Source organism: Tupaia chinensis, unplaced genomic scaffold, assembly GCF_000334495.1.
Source record: "Tupaia chinensis unplaced genomic scaffold, TupChi_1.0 Scaffold139757_1, whole genome shotgun sequence".
NCBI lineage: Eukaryota > Metazoa > Chordata > Mammalia > Scandentia > Tupaiidae > Tupaia > Tupaia belangeri.
Window position 1 is genome coordinate 18,719 of NW_006199637.1, and position 18,916 is coordinate 37,634.

An 18,916-nucleotide genomic window follows, 5' to 3' on the forward strand; every position below is an offset into this window, starting at 1 on the left:
CTTAACATATCATTACCTACTTCGGATTTATAGTAATTTATTTAGTTAGTTCTAGTGAGATATACAAACATTACTGTCATATATTGGGTTGTGGGACAAGTAAGGATGTATTTTTCTATGTTCTTCTATGCAAAAATGTGTCATGATTCTTCTGACGACCCAATAGTTTCCTCCCCTAGTTTTTTTTATTGCTATTTTTGTTATGCTTATTACAACTATGTATATATTACAAATCCTACAATAAATACATTGATTCAATTATTGCTTTATGCACTTTCATGTTTTTTAAAGAAACTGAGGAAAAAAAGAGAACAGTTATGTATTTCTACTGTTGGTTATTTTATGCTTCTTATTTGTCATTCATCTTAAGTTGTGCCTGGGATTTAATATTACTATCTTGTGTCCTTTCCTTTCTCTAGTCCAGCTTTTCCACACCACACCCTTCATGCTATTATAATCAAATATATTACGTTTCTATATATTATATTCCCAGTAATAAATTATATGTACATTTTTAAACAACTGCTTTTGAAATTCATTAAGGGAAGGAAAGAGAAAATAATATGCATTTAAGTTATCTTTTATAATTACAATCACCTTCACTCAAGTTCTTTGGTTTTTGTGCATGAGTATATGGAATTCCTGTCTGGTATTATTTGCTTTCTGTCTACATAAATTCCTTTAGTATGTCTTGTAAGTCTTCTTGCAACATATTCTCTGTTTTTGTTGTTTTTATTTAATCTTCATTTTTAAAAGAGAATTTCACTAGCTTTCACATTCCTGGTGGCCAGCGGTTTTTCTTCCAGCACTTTTAATATCATTCATTCCATGGCTTTCTGGCCTCCATCAATTCAGATTAGAAGGCAGTTGTTAACATTATTTTTTAAATTTTATTTTATGTTTAATTTTTTTACAGGCTACTATATGAATAATGAGTCATTTTTCTTTCATGACTTTTAAGATTTTCTCTTTGTCTTTATCTTTAGCAGTTTTACTATGATGAGTCTGGGTGTGAATGTCATTGGTTGTGAAAAGTTATGCTGAAGTCCTTCTCCCTACTAAGGGGATATGTGAATGCAACCTTATTTGGCTTTAATGAGGTTTCTTTACTTGCAATGTAAAGCCTCTTCAGAGGACACAGACTTGGGCATGTGCAGTCATCCTAAGATAATAGTAGTTTTAACAGTGTTCTCTGTTAAAGTTAAAATATAGTTCTGTTTCTCTGATCTGTTAAACTGACAGCCTTTGTTGGCATCACACTCAGCTGTTTGTATCCACAATGGTCAGCTGATTGTTCTATTGTTTTGGGCAAAGTTCTGGGGTGTATATTGCTCCACCGTCTGATCCAGTTAAATGAAATGTGTCATGATTCTTCTGACGACCCAATAGTTTCCTCCCCTAGTTTTTTTTATTGCTATTTTTGTTATGCTTATTACAACTATGTATATATTACAAATCCTACAATAAATACATTGATTCAATTATTGCTTTATGCACTTTCATGTTTTTTAAAGAAACTGAGGAAAAAAAGAGAACAGTTATGTATTTCTACTGTTAGTTATTTTATGCTTCTTATTTGTCATTCATCTTAAGTTGTGCCTGGGATTTAATATTACTATCTTGTGTCCTTTCCTTTCTCTAGTCCAGCTTTTCCACACCACACCCTTCATGCTATTATAATCAAATATATTACGTTTCTATATATTATATTCCCAGTAATAAATTATATGTACATTTTTAAACAACTGCTTTTGAAATTCATTAAGGGAAGGAAAGAGAAAATAATATGCATTTAAGTTATCTTTTATAATTACAATCACCTTCACTCAAGTTCTTTGGTTTTTGTGCATGAGTATATGGAATTCCTGTCTGGTATTATTTGCTTTCTGTCTACATAAATTCCTTTAGTATGTCTTGTAAGTCTTCTTGCAACATATTCTCTGTTTTTGTTGTTTTTATTTAATCTTCATTTTTAAAAGAGAATTTCACTAGCTTTCACATTCCTGGTGGCCAGCGGTTTTTCTTCCAGCACTTTTAATATCATTCATTCCATGGCTTTCTGGCCTCCATCAATTCAGATTAGAAGGCAGTTGTTAACATTATTTTTTAAATTTTATTTTATGTTTAATTTTTTTACAGGCTACTATATGAATAATGAGTCATTTTTCTTTCATGACTTTTAAGATTTTCTCTTTGTCTTTATCTTTAGCAGTTTTACTATGATGAGTCTGGGTGTGAATGTCATTGGTTGTGAAAAGTTATGCTGAAGTCCTTCTCCCTACTAAGGGGATATGTGAATGCAACCTTATTTGGCTTTAATGAGGTTTCTTTACTTGCAATGTAAAGCCTCTTCAGAGGACACAGACTTGGGCATGTGCAGTCATCCTAAGATAATAGTAGTTTTAACAGTGTTCTCTGTTAAAGTTAAAATATAGTTCTGTTTCTCTGATCTGTTAAACTGACAGCCTTTGTTGGCATCACACTCAGCTGTTTGTATCCACAATGGTCAGCTGATTGTTCTATTGTTTTGGGCAAAGTTCTGGGGTGTATATTGCTCCACCGTCTGATCCAGTTAAATGTGAGTTCCTTTACAGGAGTGGTTTTTGAGGCTCCTCTTTGACTTTATTTCTCATCCAAGATAAGTTCTCGGCTGTTTCTTTCCATGGTTCTCTCTGGTAAAACAATTGACCCGCTGTTTAGCTTGTTACTCTCATGGATCTGCCATTCTCCTTTCAATTGTTTAATACTGAATCACCATTGTCTTTGAGTGCATTCTTAGGTTTGCATTCCCCCATACTCTGTTACATATAAGTGCAGTTTGTTCAGTTTTTACAAATAGGTCCCTTCGGCGATCTCTGTCCTTATGACTTGCCTTTCCCCCTGAGAAAAATCTAGCCACAGCTCTGGGGCAAAGTGCAGAATATTGTGGTCCAATTCTCTAAGAGTGACACCCTGCTTTATAGGCAGGACTTGCACAGGGTTCGTAGCCTCTCTCTTCTCAGTCTGCCTCTCCCACATTGGAACTTCCATCCTACAAATGCACTATGACGAAGATGATCAGGACCTCACTATTCCCAGCATGCCATGCCTGAGATGGAGCCTCTACTCTGTGAGTGAGGGCTATGTGGAATAAGGGAGCCCCAGCCTCCTGGCCACACTCAGCTGGAATTTAGCCTCTTTCATATATCGCTAGGAAAGATGGGAAATGCTGGTGTTTTAACTCTCCTGGGGAGGTACCGGACTGTAAATAGGGAATTTGAAGAAGAGAAAGACCTCTGTTCTTGGCAGTAGATTTCACATCATACTGAGCTAGGAGAAGGAAGGCGAGAGCAGGTCATGGTTCATATGTCACACATTCTTACTGCTACCAAGTTTTAGTAGATTTTCTTAAATAAATGTTCTTCCACTTGCTGTATTCCCTGAACAAAGGAAACACAATGAGGAGAATGCTACAGTCATAGAAATTTCCAAAAACTTCGAGCGATTGTATGTTTTATTTTGTTTTGTTCTAATTTGTCAGAGGGTGCATGCACTCATTGGAGAGAGACAAAGAAAGAGAGAGAAAATGAGAAAGTGCCTCCCATGGGGAATGGTCATGCCACAATCGGGTCTCCATTTCTCTTCCCTTCTGAGATTTTGGGCATACATACACATGCACCTAGCTTGTTTTTAAAGCTACTGGGTCCAGGACTTAAAACACTCAATCAGCCATGTGGGACCCAGTCATCTTAACTACCACACCCTGGGCTGATCTAGTGATTGTATTTTGAAAAATAATTTTGGGGACAGCTTAGTGGTGCAGCAGTTAAGTGCCATCTGTACCAAATCAGATCTTACATGACTGGCCACAGTTTGAGTCCTGGCTCTAGCAACCTGAAAATTACATCAGGCACATGTGCATGTGTGTCTAAAATCCTGGTGAGATGGAAAAATGGAAGAAAAAGGATTATGGCATGACCATGTGCCTTTGGGGATTCTCTTTTTCACATACTTGCACACATGTGTCCTCTGGCGATAAAAAAATAATAATTTAAAAAATAAGTTTAACCAGTTATGCTTGTTTACTAGCGAGTAGGTCTGCAGAGTTCCTTATACATCATCCCAAAAGTGGAACCCCTCTGCAATTCTTTCTTTGTCTTTCCTCTATGCTAGATGATGAGCTCCTTTGGAATCGAGACTGTGCCCAAATAATAATCTCTGTTTACATTTACTCTGTACCAGGAACTATGTGAGATACTCTGTGAATTTTATTTCTAATCTCCTCAGTAGTAACTTGGTTCTTATCACCACTCCATGGGTGAGGAAACCAAGGCTTAAAAAATTAAATGACTTGCCTGGAACCTCGCCATTAGTAAGTTTTAGAGCCAAGAGTCCAAACCAAGTCTCTTCCTAACGTCCAAGGTCTTCCCACTTTATCACCTGCCTCTGTGTCTCTAGCACCTACCATAGTGCTTGAAATGTAGGTGCTGGCTGACTGAGCAAAAAAAATCAAAAGTGAATGAACAAGTAATTAAATTCTTAGGCATAAGAGGCTAAGAATATTAGCACGTGACTACCCTCGTCCCTTCTGCATTTTACTTTCAGGCTGATTGATGTACCTTTCTGGCAACCTTCCTGACTTTGCTAATTAGTTCCTTTGCCTTAATGATAATTGTAATATATAAGAGCAATCTTAATCCTATGAATATAGGATTAGATCAGTGGGTATTATGTAGCATGTATTGATATTCAGAATGTATAGTGCTAAGCCCTCTGTAACAAGCAAAAAGTCTTCCTTTCAATTTATTTCAGTGGCACATCATAGAAGTATTCTTTTGTGCTACTTGATTTTTGCATAATGTATAAGTATGGCTATTTTCAGATTGGTCATCTTTTTTTTTTTTTTTTTTTTTTTTCCTACAAGCCGGTGTGTCCAGGACTTCAATCACCTGGTTGACTATGTAGGATTCAATCGTCTTTACCACCAGGCCACACACTGGCCTCCCCAAAATGTTTTAAAATAAATTAACGAAAAATATAGGGGTTGGCATGGTAAGAGAATCTAGTGATTACCAGTCAAATTTCATGGTGAAAGAGAGAGAGAGTGAGCTTTAAGTGGATTCAATTCAAATTTCAAGGGAAAATGGTCATCTTTAATGTTGTGTTGTTAAGAAACTCCGGTCCGATACACCATTCATAGTATGATTGTCCTATTTATCTCTAACAAATATATTGATATATTAGACATCCTAAAAGTTGAATCAGTAGCATCATTGCAAAAGCAAGCTCTATTTTTTAAGCTCTATTTTATCTTTTGCTCTTCCTTTTTCTTATTTAGAATTAAATTTTCATTACCAAAGTAACATATGAATTTATTCTCCTTGTGAAAATTTCTATGAATACATATTCATATATGTGTGACACAGGGAAGAAGGTCTGAAAAGATATATTCCAAACTTAATTTAATGGTCTCCTCTAGGGTTGGAAACGAGAAGGAGAAGGGGGGAACCTGCTGGCTGAAGAGAACGCAAGTCTTATCTGTAATGTTTTAATATTTTACAAGAATTCTCCTCATTGTGTTTCCTTTGTTCAATATCATTTTTACTCAAACATGAGAATGTGTTTAGACCCACATGTAAATAAGGCAATTCAGCCAAAACTCCTAGTGAGGCAGTCCTCCAGTATCCTAGGGAGTCAGTTACCCCTTGTGTAATTTTTCTCTCTTGAGAAGAGAAACAGGGTATCATTACTTTTGTCTGTGCCTTTTTCTTCTACAATGTTCATTTTCTATTAGCTTGGTCTGCTGTGGTTTGTGGCAGTTTTATTGCTTAGATTATTTGCCCAGTAAACACCAGCTTGATCATGAAGGAGCAGAGAAAATTGAAGAGGTATTTCTAGAGGCATATCTGTTACCAATAGCAAGTTGCTTCTTGCTTAGATACTCACACTGGGACAGCCTGTGGAAGACAGACTGGTGTGTGGCCATCCAGGCATTCATTATGACCCTCTCCCCAGCTGACACTTAGTGCGGCTGTGTGATTGAGACCCACATCATTTGGGTCAATGTGATGTGGTAGACAAAGAAAAGACTGGGATTTCAGTCCTGGTATAAATCCTAGTTTAGTCTCTTACATCTCTTTAGGAGCCTGTAGCTAAGGTAGGTGTGATGCAGCCACTCTTAGTCAGAACCATAACATTAAAAGGCTGAAAAGAACTTCATCAATAGGTCCTTTTCAGAGGAATATAAAGATATCCAGTAAAACTGGATAAGATCCAAAAGGATGATTTGAGTCTCTTAACTTTGTCACTTATAGCAAACACAATCCTCCTTGCCAGAGAGAAAACCTTAAGAATGTCTGACTATAGACCACAAATTGGTGAGGATCTCCTGTGAGTCAAAAAGTTTACAGGTGGGACCAGTAGGTGGCAGAATGGTTATGTCACTGGACTCCCAAGTAATCGACCACGGTTCAAGTCTGGGGCTTGGCTGCTTAAAACTCACTCTGGGTGCACGTGTGTGCATGCCCAAAATCCTGAGAGGAGAATGGAGGAGAAGGGACTGAGGTGTGGCCATCCCTCTGGGGGGAGGAGGGGAGTGATTTCTTGCTTTCTGTCTCTGTCTCTTTGGCAAGTGCATGAGCCTTATTGCAAAAATCTCTTTTAAAAAAGCTCACAGGCAAGCACGTTTCTTTCAAGTAAGTCTCAGTTTCTTTCTCCTTCCTTGCCCCCCTCCTTTTACTTTCAGAATTAAATGAAATGACATATAAACAGAGATTTGATGCAGTAGAAATAAAAAGTACCAAATGCTGTTCTGATTGAGGCTTGGAGTTGTCATAGACTCAGGCACTACTTCTGAAGCAGCTCCTAAAAGAGCTTTTAAGATGAAAGATTTCCAATATCTGTAGCAAGATAAGACTTGGGCCCCTTGAGGAACAATAACTCTAAGCTATGCCGAATGCTTCCATCCTTTAGATGGAGACACTCATGGAGAAACAGCAGTGACAGAAGATGTCACTGGCATTTATTTCCCTATGATAAGTTTGATGTAATGGAAAAACTAAATAAAAACTTTTGAGAGTCGCATGTTCTTTTATCAAGCATTTCCTCCAAAATTAAGTGTTAGAGAAGCTGGAAAAGAGAGTGGGCGTCACATCATCCTGTTCCTTAGGAAGCATCCAACTTACTAACAATGAGGCATTCCTTGTGCCAGAAGCCTGGGACTGGCAGGGCCACCCAACAGGATCAAGGATGAGGGTTTTTCTGACTGAGTAGAAAGGCCACCCAATAGGATCAAGGATGAGGGTTTTTCTGACTGAGTAGATCCCCACCAACTTGGAGCCTACAGTCAGGCATCCTTAAGGTTATCTCTCTGGCAAGGGAGACTATGTTTTCTATTAGTGAAAAAGTCAAGAGACCTGAGCAACCCTCCTGGGTCTCACCTGATTTTGCTGGGTACCCTTAGGTTCTTCTGAAAGGGGAAAAACAAACAAACAAACAAACAAACAAACAAAAAAAACACATCTGATTTACCCATGAAGCTCATGTCAGCCTTCTAATTCTATGATTCTGACTTTAAGTAACACCTCCCTTACCTACAGGCTCCTCAAAGACTGTCCTGGTCTTATTCTCCAGACTCTTTTTCTCTCCTCAGAGTCAAAGCCCTCAGAGATCAGTGTAGACACCTTATCAAAACAGAGTTGTCCAGGCAAAGTCCAGAGTAGAGTTAACCGAAAAGTTAACCTTAAATATTCTTGGAGGTTAAGAGAGGTTGGTGTAAAATCAATCACTTGAGAATTTCTAGCAAAGGCTCTTCCTCAAGACATTCTGTTTTGTGGGGTGTTCTGTAGAGTTTATGATTTAAAGGATGGGGCCTTGGGGAGAGATTCAAACCTATGCGCTCTTCTTCGCTCCATCGTGGCTGCGATTTGGCCAGAGGTGCTCAGGATGCCTGACCCAGGTCTGGCACCTGGGATTCTTATGCCTGACTTGGACCCTCTGGTCTCCCTGAAATAGAGGCATCAGCCAGGCTGGACTTGAAACAGAGCTGGAGAGCACATCTCCAAACCTGTGCTTATCTCTGGAAGACTCCGAGGCCAGTCTCGCACTCGGACTGCTAGAGAGGAAGGGGGTCTGAGAAATAATGTCCACGCCTGCACTTTTAGAGGAAAGAGGCTCAGAGAGATGAAGTGGCTTTCAAACGCCTCCTTTACTAGTGCATCCCTCAGAGGTCTCATTCATCTTAATGTTCTCAGCTACCAGCAGCTTCCTGACACATGATAGGTGCTCAAGAACTGTTGAATGAATTAATTTACATTGTGCTGGTGGCAATAGTAGAGCTGAAATTGGTAGGCAAGACTCTCTTTTCTACCCCTAATACTCAGAACACACTCAGCCCTACCTATTGTGCGCACTGGAGGACAGGCGCTTGGAACTGGAGGCACGCTGACAAAGGGGGGCGCCCCATCTGCACTCAGTCTGGCAGCTTATCCCCTCACTGCCAGGTTGAGAGGCTGCAACTTCAGTACTGGTAGAGGAGACCCATCCTCTTAGGAGGCTGACTGAAGCCAGTTTCCTCTTTGGAAGCCAGCACGGGTGAAACCAACAGTGTGTTCTACCACAGCCACGCTGGGCTGGACATAGAGGAAGAAGGTGGAGATCAGAGGACCCACCAGCGGCCCCTTAGTCACTGCTTTCCCGGAAGGGCTCTGTGATGGAGGCGAGCATGCAGCCCCCCTATCCCTGGTTCTGCTGCTTGTGTTGTAGTTCTGGGCCGGTAGCTGCAAAGCAGCGGGGACAAGAATGAGGGTAAAAGCAAGGTCTGGCCAACATTGCATTTCTCCAGACTTTTTTAATAACAGGCTGCGGGGCTAGCATTTCTCCTCTCTGTGGTTATTATCTTTCATTTTGCAAAGCAAGACATTCCCGTGAAGGGCGCTGGGACCGTAAGGCGGGTCATAAAGGGTGACAATGCAGAAAGAGAGTCGCCCGCAGTCTCCTCTGCCGGCGATTCACTCCGCCTGGTTATTCATCCGCACAGAGGAGTCGCGGGCCTCACTCTTAAATGGCTTCATTCATGATGATTGACTTCGGAGATTTGCCAGTGCCTTTTGCAGAATGTTAAGCAGGGAAGGATTTTCCCTCCTTTGAACCAGATATGTTAGGAGGCTCAGGTTTCACAGGCCTGGGTGGGAGAGGCTGGAAAGAAAAATCAGTCCTCGGCAGGACTGTGTTCCTCAGATGAGAATAAGCACTGAATAAAGATGGTAATAAACCTGGCGGCAGATCCATCAGGATGAAATTGATGCCTCCGGTGCTCCTGTCTTTTTCTGACCAATTCTAAGACTTTCGAATACCAGTTAAAATTGTTTCACTAAGACATGTTCTGTCTATGAACTACCTTTGGTCCTTAGATTACAGAAGTTGGGGGAGATCTGGACTTACTATTTTTCTTTAGAAATGCAGTGTCAGGTTCCAGGTATGATCCCCAACTTCCTAGCAAAACGACCAACACCTTGGTTCAAACCTTCTCCCCTCAAAGTTTGTCTCCTACAGTACTCCCAGGGTGGCTCTGTCAACATTCTTCACAGGCCCCTCGTCCCCCAGTGTCCTCATGACTGCTACTATGAAGATGTGGACTGCGGACCACTATATTTCTATAACTTTCCTGATGATGTACTTTCATAAGCTCCCCCTCTGACTTCCAAATGAAAGCCAAACTTCTTCATAGAGCAGTTGTTGAGGTTCTTAACGGACCACTGCTCACACTTGTTTCACTCGGCATGTTTAACCATTCTTCACGTCCTCCCAGCTCTGCACCTTCCCATGTGCTCATTCCTCCCTCAGGAAGGTCCTTGCCTGCCATCTCTGCCTGTCACATTCCAGGCTGTGCTCCAGGGTCAGGAACACTTCATTGATAGCTCTTGTTGGGGAACCCCTCATATCTAAGTGTCTAAGCAAATGGCTTGTCTTCCCCGCTAGAGGACAGGGCTATCGAGAACAGGAACTATGCATTTTTTTCCGTATTTCTCCCTTACTCTCTCACCTATAAAGCTCACTACTTTGTACATTATTCACACTTTAAAATAGTTTTTTTTAAAATAATGAATGAATATATAAGGAATGAGTGGTCTACATAATAATTCTGGACATACTTTCCATTAACTTTTAGTCTATTTTTCTATTTCACCCTAAGCAAAGAAACTCACCTCTTAGTATTGTAATTTAAAATAATTATTCAAAAATCTAATCATTTTCCTTTTTTTCTGAACTCATTTATTGCAAAAATAAGAGAGTACAGCATAAAAACTGGAAGCCTAGGACTGTGTTTTCTGGCCCAGGAATCCCCAAGAGTGCTGAGGTGAAAGGATTGGAAAACATCAAGAATTAGACCAGCCAGAGCATGTAAGAGGTTGACTGCTTTCTGCTTTGAGTGAATATTTTTCAAAGGTCATGGACTGAGGAATCCAGCTCCTATGGTTTTACTTAAAATTGTGAAGGACTAATCAAATCCAGCCAATATGTGCAAAATTCTTATGGGTTGTAAGTATAGTATAAGGGAAGGAAGCCAGGAAGGATGAACTTAAAGGAGGTGTCATGCCTCAGGGTTATGAAGCTTAGCAGTCTCTTCTGTTGATTTTCACAAGTAGAATTACAACTGTACTTGTGAAAAATAAATACATGTAATAAATGTGTCCTGCAGCATACAATTTATAAGCTGAGTCATGGGGTAATACACTTTTGGTCTAAAGCATGCTGTTATGCTATATTATAGTACTTGCAACAGCAGTCCTTAGCAGATTCAAGGAAAGAACACAGCAATTTGAGTCCTTATGCACTTAAAGCACAGTAATGGGACAGCTTTGAGGAAGAGTCTTTCTTCCCAGTTTCATATCTTTGTGTTTTGTTTGGGTTGAAAACTGGCCAGTTGGTGATTGCAGAATGCAGTCTAGAAGCTATTTAATCAATAGATATAACCTTGCCTTGGAATGAACATCCTCTGTCACTCACTAGCTGTGTGATCTTGGGCAAATCATTTTTCTCTCCATCAATCTCTTTAATATAGTGAACCAAGATATTCTTCTTTGATTCTTAAGATTTTTTTTTCTTTTTTTTGCTATGGGGCACATGCACTCGCCAGAGAGACAATGAAAGAGAGACAGACAGACAATGAGAAATCACTCCCCAAGGGGGATGGCCATACCACAGTCCCTTCTTCTCTACTTTCCTCTCCAGATTTTGGGCACATGCACCCAGCGGGAATTTTAAGCTGCTGGGTCCAGGACTCGAACTATGGTTGACTACATGGGTGTCCAGCAATGTAACCATTACACCATCTGCTGGTCCTGCTCTGGTCTCCTTTCAATACTAAGGCTCTTATAGATAAAATCCTATACATCCATGAATTTTTTTGTAACTTCTCTAGAACTGTTACTTTGCAGTATAAGTTTGGCTCTCGGGACATCTCTAGAATGATTTTATTAATTTTGAAGAAGTAAAGAGACAATGTTTCAAAAGTTAATTAGCAAAGCAAAGAAATGATGCCATCATGTATTGACATGCTTGACTATTTAAAATGTATGAGACAGGGCCAGCAGGTGGCGTGGTGGTTAAGGGCACTAGACTCCCACATGGTGGACCACAGTTTGAGTCCTGGACCTGGCAGCTTGCTTTCTCACTTTCTTTCTCTCTCTGGTCAAATAGAGAGAAAGAAAGAAAGAAAGAAAGAAAGAAAGAAAGAAAGAGAGAGAGAGAGAGAGAGAGAGAGAGAGAGAGGGAGGGAGGGAGGGAGGGAGGGAGAAAGAAAGAAAGAAAGAAAAAGAAAGGAGAGAAGGAAGGAAAGGAAAGAGAGAGAGAGAGGAAGAAAAAGAAAGAGAGAAAGAGAAAGCGAGAAAGAAGGAAGGAAGGAAGGAAAGAAAGAAGGAAGGGAGGGAGAAAAAGACTGACTTTTAAAATAAATAAAGTAAAATGTATCAGGCATCTAAAAGACAGGAGTTTGTGTGTTCTTTTTGTGAACAAATATTAGTTGACTACATACTATGAGGCAGGCATTGAGTCAGATATTGGAGGCACATGGAACTTTTAGTCTAATCACATTTACAGATGGAGAGGTTGAGGTTTAGAGAAGTCAAGTAATTGGTACAATGTGAGTAGTCAATATTCGAACCGGCATCCCTCTGAGTATTATAATATATCATGTTGTATTCTGTAATACATCATGTATCAATCCTGGTAATTGAGATAAAAGAGTCAAAAGGAGTATCTGACATCCTTGGTATTCTTTCTACTGGAGCCACCAAAGTGAGTTTTTTGTGCTCTGATGCTACCCTCAAAGATGGGCTCTGAAAAACCTTGTCTCCCTTAATAATTTTTATAGAAACATCTTCTGTTAATCATGCTGAGCCCTTAAAAAATTGCTTCTGAAAAACTAAAAACTAAATCTCTAAAGCTCAGCTCTTGGGTGCCATATTTGATATTTCCAGAAATCGAAAGGGAACTTAGTCATGTTTCACATCATGAATCAGATACTTGAAATAGCTAAAAGATAACGTTTCTGTGAATTTGAGCTTCATTCCCTAATCCTGTTCTTTAAAAGCCTCTGGCTTCTCATTGGAGTTGCCTATAGGCACTAGGAGATCTGGCAAAGATTGGAAGAACCCACAGAGATGGTTATGTGCCCATCTTACCCTTCAACCCCTCCTGACCTTCCGCTTTGGACCTGTGTCCTTGCGTTAGTTGGAGTTTTCTATAGACTCAAAAGCAATGGGATATATACAGAGATATAAGGGAAATTAATTATGGGAACTGGTTTACAATTATGGATTGTGATTAATGACTATAGAGGCCAAGAAGTCTCATAGTATACTGTCAGCAAGCTGGAGAACCAGGAAAGCTAGTGGTATATTTCATTCCTGGGTCCAAAGGCCTAAGAACCCATAAAGCCAATGATAGAACTCAGTCTAAGGTAGAAAGCCTGAGAACTACAGCAGGGATGGGAGTGGGATTGCTGCTTGTGTAAGTCTCAGAATCTAAAAGGCCCAAGAACCAAGAGCTCTGAGATGCAAGGACTAGAAAAGATGGATGCCCTGTTTCAAAATGTGAGAGAGAAAATTCACTCTTTCTTCACCTTTTTGTTCCATTTGGCCCCCTTAATGGATTTGGAGAGGCCTTTCTACAATACATTGGTTTAGGAAGATCTTTTTTTTGTCAGTTTACTGACCCAGATGCTTTTCTGATACAACCTCATAGACACACCCAAAAATAACTTTTTACCTAAAACCCAAGATATCTCTTAGTTCAATCAAGTTGACACATAAAATTAACCATCATAATCTTTAGAAGGATTGTTGTTATAGGGTGCATGCACTCACCAGAGGGACAGAGAGAGACAGAGAGACAGAAAACGCGAAGTCACCCCCATGGGGGATGGCCACTCCACAATCCCTTCTCCTCTATTCTCTTGGGATCTTGGGCACACACGCACACACACCTGGCATGAATTTAAGCTGCCAGATCCAGAACTCGAACCATGGTCAACTACATGGGAGTCCAGCGACATAGCCACTATGCCAATGCTGGTCCCCATTAGTCACCTTTTTTTATTTACTAGTTTATTATAAAAGATGTATCAATGGATACAGAGGAAGAGGCATGTGGGGCAAGGCATGTGAAAAGAGGCATGAAGCTTCCATACTCTTTCTAGGTATGCAACCTTCTGAGAACCTCCATGTGTTCTGCTATTAGAAGCTCCCTAACCATATCCTTTTGGATTTTTTTTTACATTTTTTTAACTGTACATCTTTACAGCATATTCAGTTGTTTTTTCAGCTGCGGGGTCTGGGATTCCAACTGTGCAGTCAGCCAAGTGGGATCTAGTTGCCTTAACCGCTATGCCACCTGCTGGCTCTATCTACCTCTACTGAATGTAGATAATACTTCCCCTGGAAGGTTAAGATGATAATTACTAACATAGAGCAAAAGATTGGTTTGTAATAGAGTACTTGCTATTGTTTTTGCTTTAATTATATTATCTCTCATGAATCTGGCAAGATTTCAAACCATGGCATTCGAGATGGTCACTTGTTAGAGAGGTGGAAGAAAGTTTAACTGTGAGCAGGAGTGTTATCCTATTTTATATGTATATATACATGTGTGGGGGGGTGAAGGCACATATATGCATACGTGTATGCACACATCCTATGTATCCATGCATGCATGTGCATGCTCTGGGCTGGGAGCCACGACTCAATGTGGCATTCTCTAGAGTAACCGGGAGTTTTAATAACCTCTCTTGTCACACAACCTGCTTTACATTTGGTAGTTTGAAGATCCGCATTACAGACTCTTGTCTCAAAACAGCCAGGAAAACATAAAGACAAGTGTCACAAGCGTTGTCTCATTAGTTCAGTAAAACCTTGCTAATTTACCCTAATTCTAGGGAAGGATCGTTTGCATGAGGGAAATGTCTGAAAGGGGTCTGCTTTAATAAATAGGCAGGACTTATTTGTAATTAGTGGTACCACTCACACACAAACAATCAATATGCTCAAGTCCTTAAAAACAGTTTGCTCTTGTAAGTAGGTTGCCCATTGCTAATGTTATCTTGAAGCTGCTAATACAGGAAATGACCTGGGAGCAAGAGTCCTTTATTTTCATTCTTATTCCCAAATAAACCACCATACAACAGATGGTCAAGAGGATTGAACTAAGGTCTACTCACAGAGAGAGGGTGACAACAAAGACAAGTCACACGATTTGGGCAAGAGTCCGACTCAAAAGACCTAAATTCTAATCCTGATCCCATTTCTAGGTTGTCAATTTATCTTTTTGGGTCTGTTTCTCATCTCTCAGAGAGTTTAGCTAAATGGTCTTTCAGTTTTTGGAGTTTTTTTTTTTTTAAGATTTTTTTTTTTTAATTTAGCTAAATGGTATTTCAGTTTTTGGAGTTTTTTTTTTTAAGATTTTTTTTTTTTATTTATTCCATGAGCAAGAGAGACCGCATCCTCAACAGGGTCTTGACATCATGAGCTACCCTAGCCTTCCTCCAGCCCTGGATCATGGACAATGTTAGCCCAGTGTACTCAAGGAGCTCTTGGGACTTGAACCATTAACTTTCTCATGTGATATTGCCTCATAAAGTATGACAGCTTACCACTGCACCACCATCTGTCCCACTTCAATATTCATAAATTATACTATTTTAGAAATCTATGAGATCCCAAAGATCATTCAATTCAACTTCCTCAATTTACCTGTGAAAATAGTGAGGGATTTATCCTATACTATACTCCTTTGATGGTACTTGAACTAAACATCGTGAAGATTGAACATGTATTTCATATTGTTTATGATTGAAATAAAAGCTTAAGGAAGAGAGTGGAACTGGAAGAAGTTGACTTGGCTAGAGTCAATACCCAAGTTGAGTACAGATGACCAGCCAACAGGACCCATAGAGAGTAGGTAACCAGAGAAGTAGAAATGAACAATGGAGTCAAGAAATGGGCAGAATCCCGAGAACAGGGAGCAAAACAGGTCTGGATTCATCAAAAGAGTAGGTAGGCAAGTGAAAAGCTAGCTAGGAATCAAGGACACAGGTAAGAGTCTTACCAAAAAAGGAAAACTTGGCAAAATACTGGGCCATGAGACCAGCAGATGAAATAATGATTACATCGCTGGACTCCCATGTAGTTGACCATGGTTCAAGTCCCGGGCCTGGCAGCTTGAAACTCATGCCAGGCACATATGCATGCATGCCCAAAATCCCAAGAGGAGAATGGAGAAGGGATTGCAGCATGGCCATTTTCCCTGGAGGATGATTTCTTTCTTTCTGTCTTTCAGTCTCTCTGTGTCTCTCTGGTGAGAGCATGTGCCCTATAACAAAAGTTTCTCTCTAAAACAGCAATACTGGGCCATCACCCCAGGTCATAAAGAGATGAGGCTTGATAAGAAATCATTGATCCTGTCAATGGTAGCAATTACAAAGATGGAGATCCAAAGGCATCTTCTCTGATTAAAAGATCAAGAATGCCCTGTGCTTGTGAACTATTTCCTCTCCTCAGGAGACAAGTAGAATAACGGAGAGAGGGACTGGCTGATTGGCTGAAGGGGATTCCATGTGATGGAGTCTTCTAGGTCCAGATGATTCAAAGCAGCAGGAAATGCAATGCTGATGGCCCACATAAGCTGTCAGAGCAGAGTGGGAGATTCAAGACTCAACCTCTGCAAAAACTGACAGTGAGCTTGTGAGAATAGGCCACACTCTGTAGAGAGAGTAGAAGGAGAAAAAGAAATGTCCAAGAGAGTCTTAGAAAATACCTCTCTTCTGGATGGGTAAGTAAATTAAAAGGTGACTTATCCTCTTACCTTATTAGAGGCTAATAGTGGAGAATTTATTGAGGACAGGTAAGAAAAAGAATGAGTGGCATTTTAGAGAAGACAGGAATAAATATTGCTTACTTCTTGGTTTACATGTTATCAGATCCACCTGTCTGTGTCTCTGTTTTCCTTACCTTATTATTCACTGATGAGATGGTATCTCCATTGTCTCCAGCAGGCAAGCTAAAACAAAAGAAGTCCCTGGTTTTCTTTTCCTTCCGAAAGAAGTATGGGTTGAGAAGTAGGAACCACAAAATAAATCAGCCTCTAGATATGGATGTTTGTACGCTTCTTTCTCCCTGGGCAATTCCATTCCAGAGAAAAATCAGCAAGTCTTGTTCTTTTCTTTGGTTTTCTAACTGGAAACTGGTGACCTTGAGACTGTCACCTGGGGCAGCAATCTCAGAGAAGTCTGCCTTCCTCCCAAATGCTTTTCTTCTCAGCCTGAAACTCATAAAACTAAAAATTATCATCTACCTATTCCACACTCCTACCCCCCCTTTTCTTAAATGTGAAAACCACTCCAGAGAAATATAATGGCTTACTCAGGGTCATTAGTGCATATAATGGATTAGATAATATTTCTCAAATCACAGTATTGTATTAGCCCCTTTTAAAAGAGGAAAGGATATTTTATGAGTCCCTGTAATACATGCTTGTATCTCTAGGGAACCTCAAACTCCAGGTTAAGGATCTGCAGATTAATTCAAGGTGGCGGGTGGGGGGAGTCATCGCCTTACAGGCCTGGCTGAGGTGTGTTCTAGGCAACTCTCTCACGGGCTCCTCGCCCTTCATGGCCCACTTCATCCAGCTCCTGGAAGGCCCCATAAGAAGAACTTTGTCTGAGTATTTTTGCCTCTCAGGCCCTCTCCAAAGTCTCCTCTCTCTTTCTTCTTTGATCATAGTGCTATATCTTTTAATGCCTCTAGTTAAAGGGTCTCTGACTTAGTTTTGGAAGCCAACCCCCCTTTCTGGTCCCATAAATTGGTCTTTATTTGACTCACTTCTCTTGGCAATACATTCATCCACAAGGTGAGTTAGAAAAATATGGAGGAATTTTCCAGGTGATGTGATGGCCTGCTGGGCCACCATAGCTTGACACATGGGGGAGAGAAATGCCAGGGGCCAGTAGGGAGAGGCCACAGGCCCCAGGAAGCTTGAGATGGAATGTGATGTAGAAAAAGCTTCAGGCTCAAAATGTGTGTAGGGGAATTGAGCCATAGCAAGTGAGAGCTGAGGGGACCAAGGAGAGTCCTAGACCTTCTCTCTTACTTTGCATGTAAAGAAGGTGGTCTCAATGACCCAAAAGGGCATGCCTCATTCCAAGTGGATCAGGGGACAATACAAGGTAGTGGTTAAAGGGGTGGTTTTGCAGTTGGAGAAACCTTTGTCCTAAGTTTAAACTTTACATTTGTTACTAGCTGTGTGATCTTGAGAAGTCAGAGTCCCTGGGGGAGACTGGCAAAGCCACAGAGTGGCAGATTTGGTGGAATGATGCATTCTCTGTCCTTTGCTACAGAAGAAGCCCAACCTTCCCTGCATGCAAGGGAATAGTAGAGATTGACTTGTCACAAGGTCATGCTCATCAGTGACAGGGGTGGAGAAATGTCACTCTGGGCCTTGTTGGCTCTGCAATTATTCAAATGCTTTGCTTATAATACAATCACAGCTCCTAGCTCTGATTATTGGCATCATCAACATCATCTATTATTGGGTTTTTAGCTCCTCTGGGTACACAGCATTGTACAAGATGCTAGAAGGTGCCAAATACAGACTCAGAATATGAAAGACGAAAAAGAGCAGAAAGTGGACCAAACCAGGCATCATTCTGAGTAGCAAGATCTAAATCAGCCTGAATTCATTCTCATGAGCTAATCTTTTAGGCCAGGGCCTCCTAAGTTACAGAAGGACATTAATTATTCCAGAGTCTTCCTTATCATTCCTGTCTTCATTATTTCAGCTGCCTATTTTTAACTAGAAGTGTTTAAACTTCCATTAGTTTTCCCTTTATCCCTTTTGTTAAGTAAACTTTCTCTTTATCACCTATCCGTCACTCCTGGTGTGGCTGTCTGCAGGGTAGAGAACTAGCGAAAATCCAGCAATTAGAACAAAATAAATAGGTAAAAGAAGACTCGCCTCCAAATTGGCCAGACCACACTGTGTTTGCACAGTGGCAACTTGATACCTGGTGTTCCTACTTGCTGGCAGCTTAGGAACTCAGCACAAAGTGGGGACACGTGCTTTACGGAAAGTGCCCATCACCCCACCATGCAACATGCTCAACCCACTGCAGAGCTCCAGACAGTTGTTTTGCCTCTTTTCATGCATGCGTTTTTCAGCTGAGGATGGGAGGCAGCATACCAGAAGAGTCCGCGTTTCTACTGAAGACATATTACGGATTAGAAAGCAGGCACCGCTCTTGTATTGAAAACCTACTCGTCAGAGTTTCCAAAAGGAACAGATATGAAAGGTTCAAATGATCTCTTCAGGGTTTCTCCATCTAACCAGGCCTTAAGCATTGCCTCTCATTAATCTTTAATGAACAACAAATAAAATACGTTGCTGG